Source organism: Delphinapterus leucas, chromosome 9 (genome assembly GCF_059928025.1).
Source record: "Delphinapterus leucas isolate spDelLeu-1000000601 "Yukka" chromosome 9, BTC_Dleu_Yukka2, whole genome shotgun sequence".
NCBI lineage: Eukaryota > Metazoa > Chordata > Mammalia > Artiodactyla > Monodontidae > Delphinapterus > Delphinapterus leucas.
Window position 1 is genome coordinate 69,905,281 of NC_143137.1, and position 14,281 is coordinate 69,919,561.

The 14,281-nt window shown below is 38.1% G+C and overlaps 1 long non-coding RNA gene across 1 annotated transcript in view; it reads right to left on the minus strand.

Annotated features, from left to right (window-relative positions):
* Positions 1–14,281, minus strand: part of LOC149748425 (uncharacterized) — a 193,789-nt gene that overhangs the window by 164,373 nt on the left and 15,135 nt on the right. Inside the window, exon 2 of the long non-coding RNA XR_016394363.1 lies at positions 3,191–3,325. This is a non-coding gene — a long non-coding RNA (uncharacterized LOC149748425). The remainder of the gene's footprint in view (positions 1–3,190; positions 3,326–14,281) is intronic.

Below are 14,281 nucleotides of genomic sequence, written 5' to 3' on the forward strand. Positions count from 1 at the left end.
GTTTTTAACATGGAGTTAGAAAATATAAAGAACAAACAGTGATGAAGAATACAAAAACTGAAATGAAAAATACACTTGAAGGAATAAATAGTAGACTAAATGATACAGAGGAACAGATCAGTGAGCTGGAAGACAGAGTAGTGGAAATCACTGCTGCTGAACAGAAAAAAGAAAGAAGAATGAAAAGAAATGAGGACAGTTTAAAAGACCTCTGGGAAACAGCAAGCACACTAATATTTGCATTATAGAGGTTCCAGAAGGAGAAGAGAGAGAAAAGCGAACAGAGAACACATTTGAAGACATAATAGCTGAAAACTTCCCTAACCTGAGAAAGGAAACCATCACCCAAGTCGAGGAAACACAGAGAGTCCCATACAGGATGAACCCAAAGAGGAACACACCAAGACACACTGTAGTTAAAAATGACAAAAAATAAAGATAAAGAGAGAATATTAAAAGCAGCAAGGGAAAAGTAACAAATAACATACAAGTGAACTCCCTTAAGGCTATCAGCTGATTTTTCAGCAGAAACTCTGCAGGCCAGAAGGGAGTGGCACGATATATTTAAAGTGATGAAAGGGAAAAACCTACAACCAAGAATAATCTGCCCAGCAAGGCTCTCGTACAGATTTGATAGAGAAATGAAAAGTTTTACAGACAAGCAAAAGCTAAAAGAATTCAGCACCACCAAACCAGCTTTACAAGAAATGTTAAAGAAACTTCTCTAAGTGAAAAAGAAAAGGCTACAACTAGACACATGAACATTACAGCATGAAAAAACTCATCCAGAAAAGCAAACATACAGTAAAGGTAGGAAATCATTCACACACCCAGTAGGAAGGTTAAAAAAACAAAAGTAGTAAAATCATGTATATCCACAATAAGCTGTTAGGGGATACACAAAACAATTAGATATAAAATATGGTATCAAAAAAATTCTGTGGGGAGGAGAGTACAAGTGGAAGGTTGCTGAAATGCATCTGAAAGTAAGAGATCAGCAACTTAAAACAATTATATATATATAGCTGTATAAAAACCTCACGGCTTTTTAAACCTCATCACAAACCAAAAATCTATAATAGATACATACACAAAAAAGAAAGAGAAATCAAAACATAAAACTAAAGAGTCACCAAACCACAAGAGAAGATAACAAAAGAAGAAGGAACAAAAAATACCTATGAAACAACCCCAAAACAATTAACAAAATGGCATACATATCAATAATTACCATAAATGTAAATAGACTAAATGCTCCAATCAAGAGACACAGACTGGCTGAATGGATACACAACAAGACCCGTATATATGCTGCCTACAAGAGATTCACTTCAGATCTAAAGACACATACAGACTGAAAGTGAGGGGATGGAAAAAGGTTTTCCATGCAAATAGACATCAAAAGAAAGTCGGGGTAGCAATACTTATATCAGACCTTAAAGTAAAGACTGTTACAAGAGACACAGGAGGACATTATATAATGATCAAAAGATCAATCTAAGAAGAAGATACAACAATTGTAAATACATATGCACCCAACATAGAAGCACCTAAATATATAAAGCAAATATTAATGGACATAAAGAGAGAAATCAACAGTTACACAATAATAGTACTGGACTTTAACATCCAACTTACATTGACATACAGATCATGCAGACAATCAATAGGGAAGCATTGGTCCCTAATGACACATTAGACCAGATACACTTAATATATATAGAAAATTCCATCCCAAAGCAGCAGAATACATATTCTTTTCAAATGCACATGGAATATTCTCCAGTATAGATCACATGCTAGGCCACAAAACAAGCCTTGGAAAATTTAAGAAAACTGAAATCATTTCAAGCATCTTTCCTGAACAGAACACTATGAGATTAGAAGTCAACTATGAGAAAAAAAACTGCAAAAAATACAAACACATGGAGGCTAGACAATATGCCACTAAAGAACAAATGGGTCACTGAAGAAATCAAAGAGGAAATGAAAAAATACCTAGAGAAAAATAAAAACAAAAACATGACAATCCAAAACCTATGGGACACAGCAAAAGCAGTTCTAAGAGGGAAGTTTATAAAAACACAAGCTTACCTTGGGATACAAGAAATATCTCAAACAAGCAACCTAACCATACACCTGAAGGATCTAAAGAAAGAAGAAAAAACAAAACCCAACGTTAGTAGAAGGAAAGAAATTATAAAGATCAGAGCAGAAATAAATGAAATAGAGACAAAAAAAAGAGAAAAATATCTGAAACTAAAAACTTGTTCTTTGAAAAGATAAACACAGTTGATAACCTTTAATCAGACTCATCAAGAAAAAAAAGGGAGTGGACCCAAATCAATAAAATTGGAAATGAAAAAGGAGAAGTTCCAACTGACACCGCAGAAATATAAAAGGTCATAAGAAACTACTACAAACAACTATATGCCAACAAAATGGACAACCTAGAAGAAATGGATAAATTCTTAGAAATGTACAATCTCCCAAGACTGAAACAGGAAAAAATAGAAGATAGGAACAGACCAATTACCAATAATGAAACTGAATCACTAATTTAAAAACTCCCAACAAACCAAAGTCCAGGACAAGACGGCTTCATAGGTGAATTATACCAAACATTTAGAGAAGAGTTAACCTTCTCAAACTATTCCAAAAAACTGCAGAGCTAGGAACATTTCTGAACTCATTCTATGAGGCGAGCATTACGCTGACAACAAAACCAGACAAAGGTATCACAAAAAAGAAAATGACAAGCCAATATTACTGATGAACATAGATGCAAAAATCCTCAGCAAAATATTAGCAAACCGAACCAACAATACATTAAAAGGATTATATGCCATAATCAAGTGGGATTTATCCCAGGGAGGCAAGGATTTTTTAATATCCACAAATCAATCAATATGATACACCACATTGACCAACTGAAGAATAAAAACCATGTGATCATCTCAACAGATGCATAAAGAGCTTTTGATAAAATTCAACATCCATTTGTGATAAAAAAAAAACTCTCCTGAAATTAAATTTCTGGATGGATTTTTTTTCTCATTAAAAAATTCTTTTAAATTCTCCCAGGTGAAAGATTACAGATAACGAAAAGTCATTATCTTTATCATCATCAAGCTGTTGTTTTCTGAATGCTTATCTAAATTGAAGGCTATAGCAGCTTACAAGTGCTTACCTTTGGAGCACAGGTGACAAAGGGGTAAACTGGAAGTTTCTGCTGGTAGCCTAGTGTGAAGGTATGATCTGTATACTGTTAACTCTTCCTCTCTCACGAAGACTGATGTTGATATTTACAGAAGATTATTGGTCCCTGAAAGAAAGACAGTAAAAACTATGCCAGTTATGTTTCAAAAGTATCAGTGGAACATAAGAGCTTCAAATTTCTATCTGCATGCCAATTTTAATGTATTCAAAAGTTCTTTTAGAAAAGTATATCTTCATCATTCAAATAATTACCCAAGTTAGAGTACTAAAATCATAGAAATCTGGAATGGAGAATGCTAAAAGAACTCTTGGGATATACTCCTTTTACAGATGAAGAAAGAATAATCACACCACTTTTCTTTAAAAAGAGAAGGCAGTTATTGGCTCCTAGAGAAGCAGCTCCCATCTCATCACACTGATGTGTGGTGCTGCAATTCAGAATATTTATATTTTACAGAATTCTCACTTTAATGTCTAATTCCAGAAACAGCAGCTCTCCTTAATGGTATCATCTCTGTTTTACAAATTTTCAGTACATTCAGATATTTATATCATTAAGAATCAATGTAGAGAAAAGGGAACCCTCCTACACTGTTGGTAGGAATGTAAGTTGGTGCAGCCACAACAGAAAACAATATGGAGGTTCCTCAGAAAACTAAAAATAGAACTACCATATGATCCAGCAATCCCACTCCTGGGAATACACCCAGACAAAACTATAATTCAAAAAGATACATGCACCCCTATGTTCAGAGCAGCACTATTCACAATAGCCAAAACATGAAACAACCTAAAGGTTCATCGACAGATGAATGGATAAAGAAGATGTGGTACATGTATACAATGGAATATTACTTAGCCATAAAAAAGAATAATGCCATTTGCAGCAACATGGATGCGACTAGAAATTGTCCTACTAAGTAAGTCAGAAAGAGAAAGACAAATACCATATGATATCACTTATATGTGAAATCTAAAATATGGCACAAATGAACCTCTGAAAGAGACACAGACTCATAGACAGAGAACAGACTTGTGGTTGCCAACGGGGAGGGGGAAGGGAGAGGGATGGACTGGGAGTTTGGGGTTGGTAGAGGCAAACTATTACATTTAGAATTGAAAAACAACAAGGTCCTAATGTATGGCACAGGTAACTATATTCAATATCCTGTGATAAACCATAATGGAAAAGAATATAAAAAAGAATGTATACATGTGTATAACTGAGTCACTTTGCTGTACAGCAAAGATTGACACAACACTGTAAGTCAACTATACTTCAATAAAAAAAATTCATCTAAAAACAAAGAAAGAATCAATGCCTGGACTAGACTAAATTATCAGGGGTAATTCAGATCTTTCCATTCCTTATCTCCCATCATTGGTGAAACTTAAAACTTTTATGTGGAATCTAGAGTTCACAGTTTCAACTATCTGTTTGATTTCATATTACTGATATGTATGAATTATATAAAATATACAATACCCCAAACAGTTGTTTTTGCACTGGTTCTACCTTTAACAGGAATGTAATTGGCAATAAAGTATAATGAAATCAACAATGACACATGCCGGTATAAGGAAAAGAAAAACCTTCAGATTCCAACCACAGTGTCCCCAGGAAAGCTGGTACTAGTAATAGCTAAAGTTAACATACTGTATTACATGCCTTAAATGAATCATAATCTAATTATCATAACTTCAAAGCAGGAGCTACGATTAATCCCATTTCTCACTTGAGGAAACTGGGGCAGGGAGAAGTTGAGTCACTTGTCTAAGGCTACTAATCATTATGGAAGCCAGACTTTGAACTCAGGTAACCATCTTTAGGGCCTTGGGCACTTAACTAGGCTCCCCCACCTCTATCTGTGAGGTCTAATGGGCCCCTGCCAAACCCCAAGAATTGCTCACTCTCTCCTGCAAACAGAAAACATACTCGGGGCTAAGAAGTGATGGAGATGGCAGGAGAGCAGAGGCTCCTATGTTCTGTTCTTCCCTCCCTACTTCCCTCTCTTTCTCCCCAGGGATGGAATTAATGGTCCTCCGTGCCCCGCCCCCACCAGTCAACCTCCTTACAAGCATGACTGTAGGGCTATATGGTGTTCAGCATTCTATCTCCAGCATCTAGTGCAATATGGACACAAAATAGGCACTTACCATTGTACTTGTTGAATGAATGAATGAATCCTTTCTGTGCTGTGTTAAATGAGACGATGTATGGGACACACAGAGCTTCCCATAATACCTGACGTATACCAGATACTTAATAAATATTAGTTGTTGCTATTCTACTATTACTGCCTACTGTTACTATTATTTGTCTAAAAAATAATTTTAAGCAGAATATAAACGTTTTATTTCATTGTTCCTCTCATTTTTTAATTATGTTTTTAATTAATTTATTTATTTATTTATTTTTGGCTGCATTGGGTCTTCGTTGCTGCATGTGGGCTTTCTCTAGTTGTGGCGAGCGGGAGCTACTCTTCATTGCAGTGCGCGGGCTTCTCATTGCGGTGGCTTCTCTTGTTGTGTATCACGGGCTCTAGCTGCACAGGCTTCAGTAATTGTGGCATGCAGGCTCAGTAGTTGTGGCTTGTAGGCTCAAGAGCACAGGCTCAGCAGTTGTGGTGCACAGGCTTTGTTGCTCCATGGCATGTGGGATCTTCCTGGACCAGGGCTGCAACCCGTGTCCCCTGCATTAGCATGTGGATTCTTAACCACTGTGCAACCAGGGAAGTCCCCCTCTCATTTTTTAACATTTTTCATGGAGTATAATTGCTTTATTATGGTGTGCTAGTCTCTGCTTTATAACAAAGTGAATCAGTTATACATATACATATATCCCCATATCTCTTTCCTCTTGCGCCTCCCTCTCTCCCACCCTCCCTTTCCCACCCTTCTAGCTGGTCACAAAGCACCGAGCTGATCTCACTGTGCTTTGCGACTGCTTCCCAATAGCTATCTATTTTACATTTGGTAGTGTATATATGTCCATATATACACTACAACTCTCTCACTTTCTCCCAGCTTATGCTTCCCCCTCCCCGTGTCTCCAAGTACATTCTCTAGTAGGTCTGCATCTTTATTCCCATCTTGCTCATAGGTTCTTCATGACCATTTTTTCTTAAATTCCATATATATGTTTTAGCATATGGTATCTGTTTTTCTCTTTCTGACTTACTTCACTCTGTATGACAGACTCTAGGTCCATCCACCTCACTACAAATAACTCAATTTCGTTTCTATTTTATGTGCCACATCTTCTTTATCCATTCATCTGTTGATGGACACTTAGGTTGCTTCCATGTCCTGACTATTGTAAATAGAGCTGCAATGAACACTTTGGTACATGACTCTTTTTTAATTATGGCTTTTTCAGGGTATATGCCCTGTAGTGGGATTGCTGGGTCGTATGGTAGTTCTATTTTGAGATTTTTAAGGAACCTCCATACTGTTCTCCATAGTGGCTGTATCAATTTACATTCCCACCAACAGTGCAAGAAGGTTCCCTTTTCTCCACACCCTCTCCAGCATTTATCGTTTGTAAGTTTTTTGATGATGGCCATTCTGACCGGTGTGAGGTGATACCTCATTGTAGTTTTGATTTGCATTTCTCTAATGATTAGTGATGTTGAGCATTCTTTCATGTGTTTGTTGGCAATCTGTATATCTTCTTTGGAGAAATGTCTATTTAGGTCTTCTGCCCATTTTTAGATTGGGTTGTTTGTTTTTTAGATATTGAGCTGTATGAGCCGCTTATAAATTTGGGAGATTAATCCCTTGTCAGTTGCTTCATTTGCAAATATTTTCTCCCATTCTGAGGTTTGTCTTTTCATCTTGTTTATGGTTTCCTTTGCTGTGCAAAAACCTTTTAAGTTTAATTAGGTCCCATTTGTTTATTTTTGTTTTTATTTCCATTTCTGTAGGAGCTGGGTCAAAAAGAATCTTGCTGTGATTTATGTCATAGAGTGTTCTGCCTGTTTTCCTCTAAGAGTTTGATGGTGTCTGGCCTTACAGTTAGAACTTTAATCCATTTTGAGTTTATTTTTGTGTATGGTATTAGGCAGTGTTCTAATTTCATTCTTTTACATGTGGCTGTCCTATTTTCCCAGCACCACTTATTGAAGAGGCTGTCTTTTCTCCATTGTATATTCTTGCCTCCTTTATCAAAGATAAGGTGACTGTATGTGTGTGGGTTTATCCTTGGGCTTTCTATCCTGTTCCATTGATCTATATTTCTGTTTTTGTGCCACTACCATACTGTCTTGATTACTGTAGCTTTGTAGTATAGTCTGAAGTCTGGGCGCTTGATTCCTGCAGCTCTATTTTTCTTTCTCAGGATTGCTTTGGCTATTCGGGGTCTTTTGTGTTTCCACACAAATTGTGAAATTTTTTTGTTCTGGTTCTGTGAAAAATGCCAGTGGTAGCTTCATAGGGATTGCATTGAATCTGTAGATTGCTTTGGGTAGTATAGTCATTTTCACAATGTTGATTCTTCCAATCCAAGAACATGGTAATCTCTCCATCTATTTCTATCATCTTTAATTTCTTTCATCAGTGTCTTATAATTTTCTGCATACAGTTCTTTTGTCTCCTTAGGTAGGTTTATTCCTAGGTATTTTATTCTTTTTGTTGCAGTGGTAAATGGGAGTGTTTCCTTAATTTCAATTTCAGATTTTTCATCATTAGTGTATAGGAATGCAAGGGATTTCTGTGCATTACTTTTGTATCCTGCTACTTTACCAAATTCATTGATTAGCTCAAGTAGTTTTCTGGTGGCATCTTTAGGATTCTCTATGTATAGTATCATGTTATTTGCAAACACTGACAGCTTTACTTCTTCTTTTCCGATTTGGATTCCTTTTTTTTCTTTTTCTTCTCTGATTGCTGTGGCTAACACTTCCAAAACTATGTTGAATAACAGTGGTGAGAGTAGGCAACCTTGTCTTTTTCCTGATCTTAGTGGAAATAGTTTCAGTTTTTCACCATTGAGGACGATGTTGGCTGTGGGTTTGTCATATATGGCCTTTTTTATGTTGAGGTAAGTTCCCTCTATGCCTACTTTCTGGAGGGTTTTTATCATAAATGCTGTTGAATTTTGTCGAAAGCTTTCTCTGCATCTATTGAGATGATCATATGGTTTTTCTACTTCGATTTGTTAATATGGTGTATCACATTGATTTCCATATATTGAAGAATCCTTGCATTCCTGGGACAAACCCCTCTTAATCATGGTGTATGATCCTTTTAATGTGCTGTTGGATTCTGGTTGCTAGTATTTTGTTGAGGATTTCTGCATCTATGTTCATCAGTGACATTGGCCTGTAGTTTTCATTTTTTGTGACGTCTTTGTCTGGTTTTGGTATCAGGGTGATGGTGGCCTTGTAGAATGACTTTGGGAGTGTTCCTCCCTCTGTTATATTTTGGAAGAGTTTGAGAGGGGTAGGTATTAGCTCTTCTCTAAACATTTGATAGAATTTGCCTCTGAAGACATCTGGTCCTGGGCTTTTGCTTGTTGGAAGATTTTTAATCACAATTTCAATTTCAGTGCTTGTGATTGGTCTGTTTATATTTTCTATTTCTTCCTGGTTCAATATCAGAAGGTTGTGCTTTTCTAAGAATTTGCCCATTTCTTGCAGGTTGTCTATTTTATTGGCATTTGGTTGCTTGTAGTAATCACTCATGATCCTTTGTATTTCTGCTGCGTCAGTTGCTACTTCTTTTTCATTTCTAATTCTGATTTGAGTCTTCTCCCTTTTTTTCTTGATGAGTCTGGTTAATGGTTTATCAATCTTGTTTATTTTCTCAAAGAACCAGCTTTTAGTTTTATTGATCTTTGCTATCATTTCCTTCATTTTTTTTCCCTTTATTTCTGATCTGATCTTTATGATTTCTTTCCTACTACCTTTGGGGGTTTATTGTTCTTCTTTCTCTAATTGCTTTAGATGTAAGGTTAGGTTGTTTACTTGAGATGTTTCTTGTTTCCTAAGGTAGGATTTTACTGTTATAAGCTTCCCTCTTAGAACTGCTTTTGCTGCATCTCATAGGTGTTGGGTCATCATTTTTTCATCATCATTTGTTCCTAGGAATTTTTTTACTTTCTCTTTGATTTCTTGGTTATTTAGTAGTGTATTGTTTAGCATCCCTGTGTTTGCATTATTTACAGATTTTTTTTCCTGTAATTGATGTATATTCTCGTAGCATTGTGGTCAGAAAAGATACTTGAGGGCTTCCCTGGTGGCGCACTGGTTGAGAGTCCGCCTGCTGATGCAGGGGACACAGGCTCATGCCCCGGTCCGGGAAGATCCCACAGGCTCTATTCTGGAGACTGTTTCATGAGCACTTGAGAAGAAAGTTAACTCTGTTGTTTTTGGATGGAATGTCCTATACATATCAGTGAAGTCCATCTTGTTTAACGTATCATTTAAAGCTTGGGTTTCCTTATTTATTTTCATTTTGGATGATCTTTCCATTGGTGAAAGTGGGGTGTTAAACTCGCCTATTATAATGGTGTTACTGTCGATTTCCCCTTTTATGGCTGTTAGTATTTGCCTTATGTATTGAGGTGCTCCTATGCTGGGTGCATAAATATTTACAATTGTTATATCTTCTTCTTGATCCCTTGATCATTATATAGTGTCCTTCTTTGTCTCTTGTAATAGTCTTTATTTTAAAGTCTATTTTCTCTGATATGAGAATTGCTACTCCAGCTTTCTTTTGATTTCCATTTGTATGGAATATCATTTTCCATCCCCTCACTTTCAGTCTGTATGTGTCCCTAATTCTGAAGTGGGTCTCTTGTAGACAGAGTATATACAGGTCTTGTTTTTGTATCCATTTATCCAGTGTATGTCTTTTGGTTGGAGCATTTAATCCATTTACATTTAAGGTAATTATTGACATGTATGTTCCTATTACCATTTTCTTAATTGTTTTTGGTTTGTTATTGTAGGTCTTTTCCTTCTGTTGTGTTTCCTGCTGAGAGCAGTTCCTTTAGCATTTGTTGTAAAGCTGGTTTGGTGGTGCTGAATTCTCTTAGCTTTTGCCTTTCTGTAAAGGTTTTAATTTCTCCATCAAATCTGAATGAGATCCTTGCTGGGTAGAGTAATCTTGGTTGTAGGTTATTCCCTTTCATCACTTTAAATGTGTCCTGCCACTCCCTTCTGGCTTGCAGAGTTTCTGCTGAAAGATCAGCTGTTAACCTTATGGGGATTCCCTTGTATGCTATTTGTTGTTTTTCTCTTGCAGCTTTTAATATTTTTTCATTGTATTTAATTTTTTATAGTTTGATTAATATGTGTCTTGGCATGTTTCCTCTTCGATTTATCCTGTATGGAACTCTCTGTGCTTCCTGGACTTGATTAACTATTTCCTTTCCCATATTAGGGAAGTTTTCAACTATAATGTCTTCAAATATTTTCTCAGTCCCTTTCTTTTTCTCTTCTTCTTCTGGAACCCCTATAATTCGAATGTTGGTGTGTTTAATGTTGTCCCAGAGGTCTCTGAGACTGTCCTCAATTCTTTTCATTCTTTTTTCTTTATTCTGCTCTGCAGTAATTATTTCTACGATTTTTTCTCTCAGGTCCCTTATCCGTTCTTCTGCCTCAGTTATTCTGCTATTGATCCCTTCTAGAGAATTTTTAATTTCATTTATTGTGTTGTTCATCATTGTTTGTTTGCTCTTTAGTTCTTCTAGGTCCTTGTTAAACGTTTCTTGTATTTCCTCCATTCTATTTCCAAGATTTTGGAACATGTTTACTATCATTATTCTGAATTCTTTTTCAGGTAGACTGCCTATTTCCTTTTCATTTGTTAGGTCTGGTGGGTTTTTACCTTGCTCCTTCATCTGCTGTTTGTCTTCTCATTTTGCTTAACTTACTGTATTTGGGTCTCCTTTTCACAGGCTGCAGGTTCGTAGTTCCCGTTGCTTTTGGTGTCTGCCCCCAGTGGCTACGGTTGGTTCAGTGGGTTGTGTAGGCTTCCTGGTGGAGGGGACTAGTGCCTTTGTTCTGCTGCATGAGCCTGGATCTTGTCTTTCTGGTGTGCAGGTCCACATCTGGTGGTGTGTTTTGGGGTGTCTGTGACCTTATTTTGATTTTAGGCAACCTCTCTGCTAATGGGTAGGATTGTGTTCCTGTCTTGCTAGTTGTTTGGCATAGGGTGTCCAGCACTGTAGCTTGCTGGTTGTTGAGTGGAGCTGAGTCTTGGCGTTGAGATGGAGATCTCCGGGAGATTTTCGCTGTTTGATATTACGTGGGGCTGGTATGTCTCTGGTGGTTCAATGTCCTGAACTTGGGTCTCCCACTTCCGAGGGTGGAGCACCAAGAACCTGTCATCCACATGGCTCAGAATAAAAGGAGAGGAAGAAAGAAAGAAAGAAAGAAAGAAAGAGAGAGAGAAAGAGAGAGAGAGAGAGAAAGAAAGAAGGAAGGAAGGACGGAAGGAAGGGAAGGAAGGAACGAAGGAAGGAACGAATGAACGAACGAAGGGTGAGAAAGGGAGAAAGGGAGGAAGGGAGGGAGAAAGAAAGAAAGAGAAAAAAGAAAGAAAGGAAGAAAGATAAAATAAAGTTATTAAAGTAAAAAAAAATAATTTTTAAAATATTTTTAAGTTAAAAAAAAAAAAAGAAAGAACAACCAAACCAAAAAGCAAATCCACCAATGATAACAAGCGCTGAAAAATATACTAAAAAAAAAAACAAAAAAAACCGGACAGACAGAACCCTAGGACCAATGGTAAAAGCAAAGCTATACAGACAAAATCATACACAGAAGCATACACACTCACAAAAAGAGAAAAAGGGGAAAAATATATATATATCGTTGCTCCCAAAGTCCACTTCCTCAATTTGGGATGATTCGTTGTCTATTCATGTATTCCATAGATGCAGGGTACGTCCAGTTGATGCTGGAGATTTAATCCACTGCTCCTGAGGCTGCTGGGAGAGATTTCCCTTTCTCTTATTTGTTCGCACAGCTCCCGGGGTTCAGCTTTGGATTTGGCCCTGCCTCTGCGTGTAGGTCTCCTGAGGGCATCTGTTCTTCGCTCAGACAGGACGGGGTTAAAGGAGCCGCTGATTCGGGGGCTCTGGCTCACTCAGGCCGGGAGGAGGGAGGGACATGGAGTGCAGGGCGAGCCTGCGGCGGCAGAGGCCAGCGTGACGTTGCACCAGCCTGAGGCGCTATGTGTTCTCCCAGGGAAGTTGTCCCTGGATCACGGGACCCTGGCAGTGGCAGGCCGCACAGGCTCCTGGGAGGGGCGGTGTGGATAGTGACCTGTGCTCGCACACAGGGTTCTTGGTGGCGGCAGCAGCAGCCTTAGCGTCTCATGCCCGTCTCTGGGGTCTGCGCTGATAGCCGCAGCTCGCGCCAGTCTCTGGAGCTCCTTTAAGCAGCGCTCTTAATCCCGTCTCCTCGTGCACCAGGAAACAGAGGCAAGAAAAAGTCTCTTGCCTCTTCGGCAGCTGCAGACTTTTCCGCGGACTCCCTCCCAGCTAGCCGTGGCGCACTAACCCCCTGCAGGCTGTGTTCACGCAGCCAACCCCAGTCCTCTCCCTGGGATCCGCCCGAAGCCCAAGCCTCAGCTCCCAGCCCCCGCCCGCCCCGGCGGGTGAGCAGAAAAGCCTCTCGGGCTGGTGAGTGCCGGTCAGCACTGATCCTCTGTGCGGGAATGTCTCCGCTTTGCCCTCTGCACCCCTGTTGCTGCGCTATCCTCCGTGGCGCCGAAGCTCCCCCACCTCTGCCACTCGCAGTCTCTGCCCGTGAAGGGGCTTCCTAGTGTGTGGACACCTTTCCTCCTTCACAGCTCCCTCCCACTGGTGCAGGTCCCGTCCCTATTCTTTTGTCTCTGTTTTTTCTTTTTTCTTTTGCCCTGCCCAGGTACGTGGGGGAGTTTCTTGCCTTTTGGGAGGTCTGAGGTCTTCTGGCAGCGTATTTGTGTATTTGTGGGGAGGAAGATGATCTCCGCGTCTTACTCTTCCGCCATCTTGAAGCTCCGCCCCTCCCTCATTTTGTTCATTGATCTCTTGTTACACGGCCTTTAGATTTATTTTATTCAATTTAATTAATTTTGTTATTAAGCCTAGTTGTGACCATTTTATTCACATCATAAACAAACGTGTGAGGATGATTATTCTTATTTGACCTCAACACATATGCAAAATTATTACTTTTTGATAAATATTAGAAGTGGAATTGCTGGGTCAAAACATACAAAATTCTAACGTTTTTAATGGTTATTTAAAAGGACTACATTTCTAAAATCTCTGATAAAAGTTCATCAATCATAACTCAGAGTAGGTTTGCCCATTTCTTATCCTGAAATAAAATGATTTAATAAGAGAAAAATACTACATGCACAAGGCTGTTTTTTCCAACATCATTTAAAATGTCAACAATTCAAAACTACTAAAATATCCTGCAATAAAGAAGTCTTTAAGTAAATTATTGTAAACCAACATAATGGAATACTGTGTAGCAATTAGAATAACAATTCAATGACTATAGAGAAACATGGAAAATATAAAAACATGAGGAAATGTTTGGCACACAATATTAAATAATTAAGGGGAAAAATAAAAGAAAATTTTCAAAAATAACAGTAAGAGTGGTCCTCTTTTTATTTTCCAAAAATAATTAAATGTAAGGAGTACGACATTCTAATAAATTTTTGTTTACACGGACAGGAGTAGACCATATAAATGGGATCATTACTGAAATTACAATGTTAAGGTTCACTATTTTAAAACCTGCCATTAACTTGTATTGGATGGTTCGTTGATGCTAAACTGAGTTTCCTACAAATTAGTGAAACTGAATTATGAATTTCGTCTAATATCTATTGAAATCAGCCTTTTATGTTAGCACAGCACTTTTTGTTAGCACAACATTCAGAAGGTACAAACAATATTAACAGTGCAAGCTACTAAAATACTGTATTAATGTAATGCAAAGTGTCCTTGTTCTAATCATCTTTCTTTCTAGAAAACTGACCAGAGCCCACTTGAGTCCTACTTATCCTTGTCCTTGGGGATGGCATGGGGATATGAGTCCCCCCTCCATTT